This window comes from Acanthochromis polyacanthus, chromosome 19 (genome assembly GCF_021347895.1).
Source record: "Acanthochromis polyacanthus isolate Apoly-LR-REF ecotype Palm Island chromosome 19, KAUST_Apoly_ChrSc, whole genome shotgun sequence".
Taxonomy (NCBI): Eukaryota; Metazoa; Chordata; class Actinopteri; family Pomacentridae; genus Acanthochromis; species Acanthochromis polyacanthus.
This window is the reverse complement of record NC_067131.1, coordinates 32,014,933-32,023,748: the sequence shown is the minus strand read 5'-3', so window position 1 is coordinate 32,023,748 and position 8,816 is coordinate 32,014,933.

Here is an 8,816-nt window from a genome sequence, read left to right as displayed (position 1 = left end):
ACTTGTTCCAGTGGCACATTTTTTCACTTATTTAAGGGTAAAAGTTCTTTGAAATAAGTGTTTTTTTTTCTTGCTTTGAGAGGGGCATTCCAGTGTATTTTGTCAATGCTTAGTAGATGTGTAAAATATCTGACACCACAAACCTTTGTTTCTGTCACACATGAATTATAGTCCAACAGTTTGGTCCAATGCTTCACTAAATAACAGAAAACTGCAGCTGTACAGAATAAAGCAGCACGAGTCGCTCTTTCCTGTGGAATTAAGGCGAATGTTTCTAAAATGCACAATAGTCTCCACTGGTTAGACATGAAAACAGATCGCTGTGCTGCTGATGGTGTTCACTGGGAATATAATCACAACAAAGACACCAGATGTTTTATATAACAAATGGTCTTTTAGTTTAGGAACACATAATTACTCTACAAGACGTGGTGCTGGAATCGTTTCACCTTTTCTAAATCTAAGTCATTTCCTCAGTAAACAGTCATCTACAGAGCAATGAAAGAATGGATTCACTCCCCAGTTATGAAACACAGCAGAGGAACAGACTTTATAATAAAACTAAAGATTATAATTTAACACAAAGTTTCAGTTATTGACATCCGTGGGAGCAGAAGCTGGTAAAACACAGTAATTAAACAACTTTAAATCTTAAACTTAAATGTAGTGGCTGCAATGTTCCACCAATCAGGCAGATTAAAGTTCTGCTGTACATAATGAATGGATGGAAGGTTCAGCGTTTCATTGTTCAGCAGACTGAGATCACGTTAGTTTCTGAGGCACATTATTCTTTAATCATTATCATTGTTGGGTCATGGCATCTTTGAAGAAGAACACAATCTGTTTTTGTCGTGTGCTTTTTGGTTCAGCATACATGTGTGTCATTTGTGTTGTACATGTGTATTCTTGTATGTACTGTCTGTGTGTTCTGTAGTTTTGCTTTGTATGCATTTTGTGTACGTGTTGCTCTTTGCTGTTGTCACAGATGAAATGATGAAGACCCCAGGAAGGATAGCAGCAGCTGCCTCGCAAAAGCTGACAGAGGATCGAAATAAAACATCATTTTTGTCTCCTTGTGGTTCTTTTGTGTTCAGTCCACAGTAAAGTGAGTCTTTGTGTAGAACGTAGTGAGACTGAGAGTGTAGAAGGTAGAAAAGTGTTCAGCTAACAGACCTTCAGACCAACTCATGGCAGCAGTTTGACTTCCAGCTGACTGACAGACGGACCTGAAGGAGGTGAAACCAGGATGCTGCCACATGACACCTGACAGATCCTGTTACACTGGTTGCTAGTTTATCGCATCAGTGAGACGGTTTTTAACTAACAGGAATCAGGTAAGACGCCTGTTTATCTCTGTCATGACTCAGCAGGTGGAACCAGAACATTCCTGTAGAAAGCAGCTGTGTGTTCTGGAGGTAAAACTCTGACTGTTGGTGCTTCAGCTCTCGGTCTTCTTGGGGTCTGTGGGTGGTTCCTGGAAGAGGTTCCATCTGGTTCTAAGGTTCTCCTGGAGGCTCTGGGTCAGTGTGGGCCCACATGCCTGGAGAGAGACTCTGTTCTGGACCAGAAGGCCTCCCCACCCTGCTGAAAAATCCAGCAGAATACCATTACGATTCTACTGGTCTAATGGGAATTGGAACACCATTAGAAGAAACCATTAGAAACCTACTGGTCCCATTAGGATGTCAAACCATTAGAAAACTGGTCCCACTGAAAACTAAAACTTACTGAAACCTATTGCTGCAACAAAAAATATCTTAACACTGGGCACCAGAGACATCTATGCATGTGTGTAATTGTGTATGTATTCGGATATTTTCCCCTCCGAATTGGGAACAGGACATATGGGGTGTGACTGTCACGAACGAGCGGGTTGGACCCGAGCAGAGAGCCACACTACCAAGGCTGGCTGGAATGAAAGTGCTTTATTGTTGGGGGTGAATAGTGGCTCGGTGGGGGGAAAACCAGGGTGCATGAGCGGGGAGCGGCTGGTGTAGTGGGGGTTTTGGCCAGGAACAGAAGGGGTCCAGGCAGGAACAGAAGAGGTCCAGGCAGGAACAGAAGAGGTCCAGGCAGGAGGAAACCGGTGATGAATGGGTTTGGGAAAACGGACGAGGGTTCTGGGTGGCTGGATCCCGGACAGCTGGGTTGCGTGGTCTTTGTTCAACAATCTGGCAGGGAGTGGAAGGATGAGATGGTTCTTATTGCTGAGGTGAGTAATCAGATCGATGTGTGTCAGCTGTCCGGGAGCCGTGGAGGAGGTTGATTGCCTGAGTGGAGTCAGCTGAGAAGCTAGACTCCACTCAGGCACCGAGCTGTAGGGGGAGAGACAGAGAGAGACAGACAGGGGGTAATGGGGATGTCAGGTGGGAAGGATGGGGGTTAGGAGGGAGCCCTGACAGTGACAACTCATTGCAGTTTGTCATTTTTATTTATTTTTAAACCGACCAACAACTTTGGCAAAGTCGACAGCAGCAGTTTACTGCTTTCCCTAGAGAGAAACAGAAAAAGAAAAATGTTAATATTTAGTCACTGCCTCATTCAAGTGACACAGCAATTTCAAGAACATTTCACTACTATATGGGAAGTACAGTTTTATCCACCCTGGTCCTATTTTCCCATCCACTTTTATTTTGTATTCCTGGATAGCTAAAGCAACACTGCAGAACCTTTGAACCTTCAAATATTCTCTTCCAAGTCTGTTCTGTGGAGCTTGGTGCTGTAACAGAGAGAATGGCCTCTCCAATGCACCCGAAAGACCATTTGGTGGCCGCTAAAGTGGACCAAAGTAAAATGCTCTGCAGTGCTGCTTTAACAGATTAAGAGAAGTTTTTTTTTATTGTGATCTGGTACGAAAAGTGTTACACTTAAATATAACGTTCATGTTCTTTATTGCAGTGCAACATTTCTTTAATAAAATCCAGACATTTTGTCTCAAAAGTTTTGTGGTATCTGATCTGTTACATGTATTACCTAATAAGTTAGTAGTATAGAATCTGTTTTGTTTGTTCTAGTATCTGACATGAGTTGCTTGTTATATGTAGTGTCTGCTCTGGTGTCTCTGACCACAGATGGAACCTGCATTATATTCTACCCATGCCATGGGAAAGTGTTCTCCTGTTTACAGAGCCCTGTTGGAGGTGTTTATATGAGGGTTCTTCTGTCTAAAATACTGATTTAGGGATTCTTCAGCTGTTGTAGACACAGGGGGTTTGTTTGGGGATGCTCCTCACTTGTTTCCCATGTGTTAGACAATAAATAACCATATGTTGTACTCATTTACATGTTAAAACCTATAAAACCTGATTGCTGGTCATTGTCAAGCAAAGAGGGATTCAATTGGCCGACTCCTTCCGGGCAGGTTCTGTCTGTACTGATGCTGCTCTTTCTTTTAATAAAATACTTTTAAAGAAAGTCAGTGTCACGGACATTTTCTCCTTCACCTGCACATCATGGACACCAGAGAGAGAAACGACAAATTTGGCGTCACGAACAGGATCAGAGGCGGCGTTCTTCGACAGCCGGCAGCCCCTTGGTCGCTTTTCTCCGTCCTGATACGACGTCGGTTGAGCTGGTTCTCACTTTATTTGGGATGCTGATGTGCTCATGGGTGCTGTGGGGTTGTGGCTGATACGCTGCACTGTCAGAATTCAGTGCGCTGTGTCCTGTGGTGCATGGGTGTTTGGAGCGATGTTCGGTCTAAATTGGGGTTTATTGCGCATAAAAAATGTGGGGAATAGAATAGAGTAGATAGAAAAGTTGGGATAAGAGAATAAAAGTTGAAGAAAGAGAAATAGATGTTAGGGTTAAATGTAGAATAGCAGAACGAGTAACAATGGAGCAAGCTAAAAGACCATGCAAGTGTAACAGGACAGGCCTGGATCCTGTTAACGGTAAGACATGAGGGAGTTAGAAGCTTTATGTGAACGTTGGCTCAGTAGTCAAAATGGTGTTTAAAAATAAAAGAGGATAGAGTAGATTTACCTTTGGGGCCCAAAGGTCAATTGGTGAACTAAAATATAGAGAAGAAGGGATGAAATGAGAAGAGAATAAGAGGCCTAAAGGAAAATAAAGGAAATAGGATGGAAAGCCGCAAATCAGGATTAAAAGCCCTCTTAGAGGCAGTTTAGTATACTGGCCTAAAACCTATTATATGTGAGCACATGTAGTAGGTCAGTTCCATAAAAAGAGAAAGGGAACTGGGGGTGTAGATTTACTTTAGTCATAGATAAAGCACTTTAAAGTTCCGGCCGTAGACGTATGGTTTCCTAAAGTAGCTTTTTGACTGAGCTGTTTATGCTCCATGGTAGCACAGATTTAGGTAATAAGGAAAAAGAGATGAAAAGAGAAAAGAGAAAAGGTGCGGCTGAAAGCATGCTTCTTAGGATATGTGTGAATGATCTGATTCTGGGATCAAATCCTGATTGTGTGTTTGGGTGATGTTGAATATGTGTTTTATTTTGTGGATTTGTTGGACTTTGGGTTGAATGGTTGCTTTTAATTTGAATGATTTTTTGTGCGGGCGGTTGCGTCTGTGTCTCTGCAGCTCTGTCTGCGTCTGTCTGCGTCTGTCTGTGTGTGCTGCTGGTCTGTGAGAGGCTGATGAGAGCTGTAATGTATGAATGAAATATGTCAGTTTTTGTTGGAAAACACACATATATAGGTTGAGCTTTCATAATTCAAAGGAGAGACATTTTTCATATTGAAGACGTATAAGCTTTTGTCTGCTAAACTTTATGAGCCCCAATGAGGACTTTTTGTAAATTTGGTAATAAAATGAAATGAATGAGCCTTATAAAGGACTTTTGTAAACTGATAATGCATATGAGCCTCATGGTGGATGTTTCTGTACTTGATATGAGCATATGAGCCTTTGCTGAGTCCAAGAGATCAGCGAGGACATTCTGTTTGCAATAAGCATAAATAAAACATCTTAGAGGAAACACACACAGGGAAAGAAAACCTCAATAAAGTTTTCAGGGTTAGATGTTGTGTGTTGATAATGCGGATGGCAGTGATGGATGGATTGGTGGTTGAGTGGTGTAAAATCTTTCATTCTGAATTTGAGTTTAAAAGTTTTAAATAAGGGGAAGTGAGGCTTAGCCTATCTTTAATGTAGTGTTACTGGTGGTTTTTGTGTGTTAAATGTTCTCTGTGTGTGTGTGTGTGTGTGTGTGTGTGTGTGTGTGTGTGTGTGTGTGTGTGTGTGTGTGTGTGTGTGTGTGTGTGTGTGTGTGTGTGTGTGTGTGTGTGTGTGTGTGTGTGTGTGTGTGTGTGTGTGGTGCTGCAGCTGAGTCCGGAAGGCTGTAGTATGCAACTGATATATATATAGAATATAATTCTTCTTAAATAAATATAGAGAGGCTGTGATTGGTTATAGAAGAGTTGTTGACATGTGAGGAGAGTTTGCCACCTCAGTGTTGATACCAATGATCCCTTCTGCAGGGGGACGTTTAGGAATTTGTAAGACCTTATGAGCCTTATAGGAGGACTATTGTGAGCTGATAATATATATATGAGCCTTATGGAGGATGTATATACATCTGAGAATAATATCTGAGCCTTTGTGGAGTCTGAGGAGGAGGAGAGACCAGTGAGGATATTCTGTGTGCATGAGCGTGCATACATGTTTGATGATTAATAGTGACAGAGGAAGACATTTTCTGATGACGTTTGTTAGAATTGGGGGAAACAGAGTCTGATTTCTATGGGGGTTAGTAGATTGGCTGATTGATTGGTGTTCAGTTTCTCTCTGTCTGTTGTTTATTTCTGCATGTGTGTGTGAGTGCATTGGAGGAGACTCTGAATAACCAATGTGGAGTCTTATTGAGAATGATGATGCAGAACAGGGGTGGAGACTTATTACTCTGGTAACGAGGTGCTTTTGCATGAGGTTAATTTGATTTTTAGAGGTAGCTGAGGTAGGATGGTCTCACTGTGAAGTCCAGTACAGACTGGAAGTGGTGGATAAACTTAAGAGGAGGAGCCATGGTGATAAGTGTCTGAGTGTGTGAGAGAGAAGAGAAACAGCAGGATGTTATCCAACTATCAATAGATTTACATACATACTCCTTTGATTCACAATGTATTTAGTGTGAATATGAGTATGGTTAATTTAGAATCCATGAGGAATAAGAAATCTGTTTAGTAGTTTTCTTCACAGAGACTCTTAAGAGAAGACATTTGTTGGGAACAATTAAAATGACTTAAATGTTGACAAATATATGCAAATTACAAGAAGTTGTTTTTGGTTTCATGAAACATTAACCTTGTGTTTGTTTTCTTTGTGTATCGTCTGTTCTACTATGGTGTGAGCATTGAGGAGGAGACTGAGATGATGGAATGCTTCTGAATTCAATCCCCCAAAGAACTGATAGAGGACAGCTGATGGTGCTCTACAGCCTGAGGATGTGGATGACAACAAGTGTGGCTTCAACGTCATCAAGGCTAGTGTGCTTCTATCCACAAACTCTTGCATTTACTCATGTGCACACACCTACTTATTTCTGCTATTGATGACATACGTTTAGTCTGTTTTTACAGAAACACTGGGGGCCTATCATGATGTTTCTTTTACAACCGGACTCAGATAGTTTTTAGTTTGGGGTTAATAAAACACATGGGTGTACACATAGAGGGGATGTTTCACTGATTTGGGAAGAAGCTTGACAAGAGACTGAGCATCCGAGGCATTTCATTGATTTAGATGAATAAACATTTGTAGAGAGGTTAATTTGGCTTAAATACTGTTGAGAGTTGTGACTTTGATGCTGTGGAGTGTATAATGTGAAAGATGGATTGTGAAGTTAAGAGAAGGATTGCAGAAAGTGAAGAAAGAGGATCCAGGAGAGGATGAGAGTGAGGATGGAGACAGTGATGGAGACTGAGGAAGTGAGAGACAGTGGGATTTAAGGGAAGTTGAGAATAGGAAAGGAAGGGCATCAGAGAGGATGTGTCCAGTGACTGTTAGGAGACAGAATCTGGATTACAGGCCTTGGCAGAATACAGAGATGTCAGACAGAATTGAGAAGTTTCTGACTTTTCAAGATGGGGCATATCTTTGGATTTCAAAACTGGAGGAGGTTTTGGTGGGATGCAACCTGCCATGAGAGACATCAAGCGGCTTTTGGCCAGTCTCCTGGGAGCTTTGGTGCTGGAGGAACTTCTACAGCAAGCAGGTCTGAATAGTTCTGTGGCAACTGCTGTAAATGATGCAGAGCTCTTTGCTGTCAGCAGATCTCGGATGTGGAGAGCGTTGAGAGATACGTTCCCAACAAACATACATCCTGATAAGATGTTGAGTGAGCCATTGGGTCCAGAAGAGAATCTGGGGGTCTATGTGTCTGGGGGCTCATCAGAAATGGAGAGATGTCAGAGGAAATGACCCGGATGTGAACCAGAAGGAGAAATTCATTCTGTGGAGTGAAATCCAGAGGGGCTGCCCCTACCAGTGAAGCAGCCAATAGTGACTGATCTTTCAGCAGATTGTTTAGTGTTACACTCAGTGATAGGTTTATGATTACACAAGATTTCCACAAGGATTCAAACATAGTTTTCATATTAGTAATGGGTGCTGGAAGATACTCAGTCTTTTGTGAAGTCTTTTGTTAAGTCTGTTGTTCAGTTTTTGTTCAGAGGGGCCATATGTGGGTGCATTTGCAGAATGGAGTATTAAAATAGCCTTAAGGAGCCATTCACAATCAGCAATGTTGAGGTATTTGTAAACAGCAAATAAAATTAATTAAGTAAAAAGAAAGTAATGGTGTGTTGACATACTGCTCTGTTCACGTATGACAACATAGGGGTTTGAATTAGTTGATAGGGTGTCATCCAAATGAGCTGAGTAATTTCCATTTTGAATATCAGAATTTATTATAAGCATTATGTTCTTGGGTGTCATCTACAATAGAGGAGTCCAAACTTCACAGGGGATTTGGTTTGATCAAAGGGGGGATTGCAATGTGTCATACGATGAACTGGTGATGATCTGATGATAATCTGATGATAATCTGATGATAATCTGATGATAATCTGATGATAATCTGATGATATTCTCATAACAAAGCGATTTGTAATAAGACATCATGGAGTGTTAGTTGTTTTGCAGGATACTGCTGGGTGCTTTTTATCTTCCCAGGACGCCATTTGGGAGCTTGCATAGAAAGTGGCTGTCTGGAGTTCACTGCAGCCAAATGGACTTGAATGTTTGCATATGGACAATGGAATGGACAATAAAGATGGATGGAGAACTCTGAGCATGGACAATGTGACGACAACACACCACGACTGGAGCTGTTATTGAGGAGTGTTGGTTTGATGCTCATGTGTTCTTCTGTATGCTTACAGTGTTGTTTATCATATATACTCTGTTTTATCATTAGATGTTTGTTTTTACTGATGTTTCCCTACGTAGAGGAATATTAGAATTAGTAATATTTTCAGTGTGTTTTATTTTCACCTTTGAGTTTTCATGATTTTATAATTAGTATGATGGGGGTTTCATTGGTTTGATGTTTTTGATATGAGGTGAGTACATTGGGATCTCAGGTGTTTTATTATTTTGATTGGTTAGGGACAGTGGTGTTAGGCAGGTGCAGGTCCATTTGAGGGTCCGATGGGTCGACCAGCCTGATTTTGGACATTTTTCTTTTTCTTTCTGGGATTCCCACATGCATTTGCTTCCATTCATTTCACATCATCCTTTGAATCTCCCTCTTTTAATTGGCTGGAGTGTAGTATGGTCGCCTAGGCAGAGGGGCCGTGAGAGAATTTCCTGTCTTGATTGTTTGATGGATAATTTGGAAAGATAGCTGCCA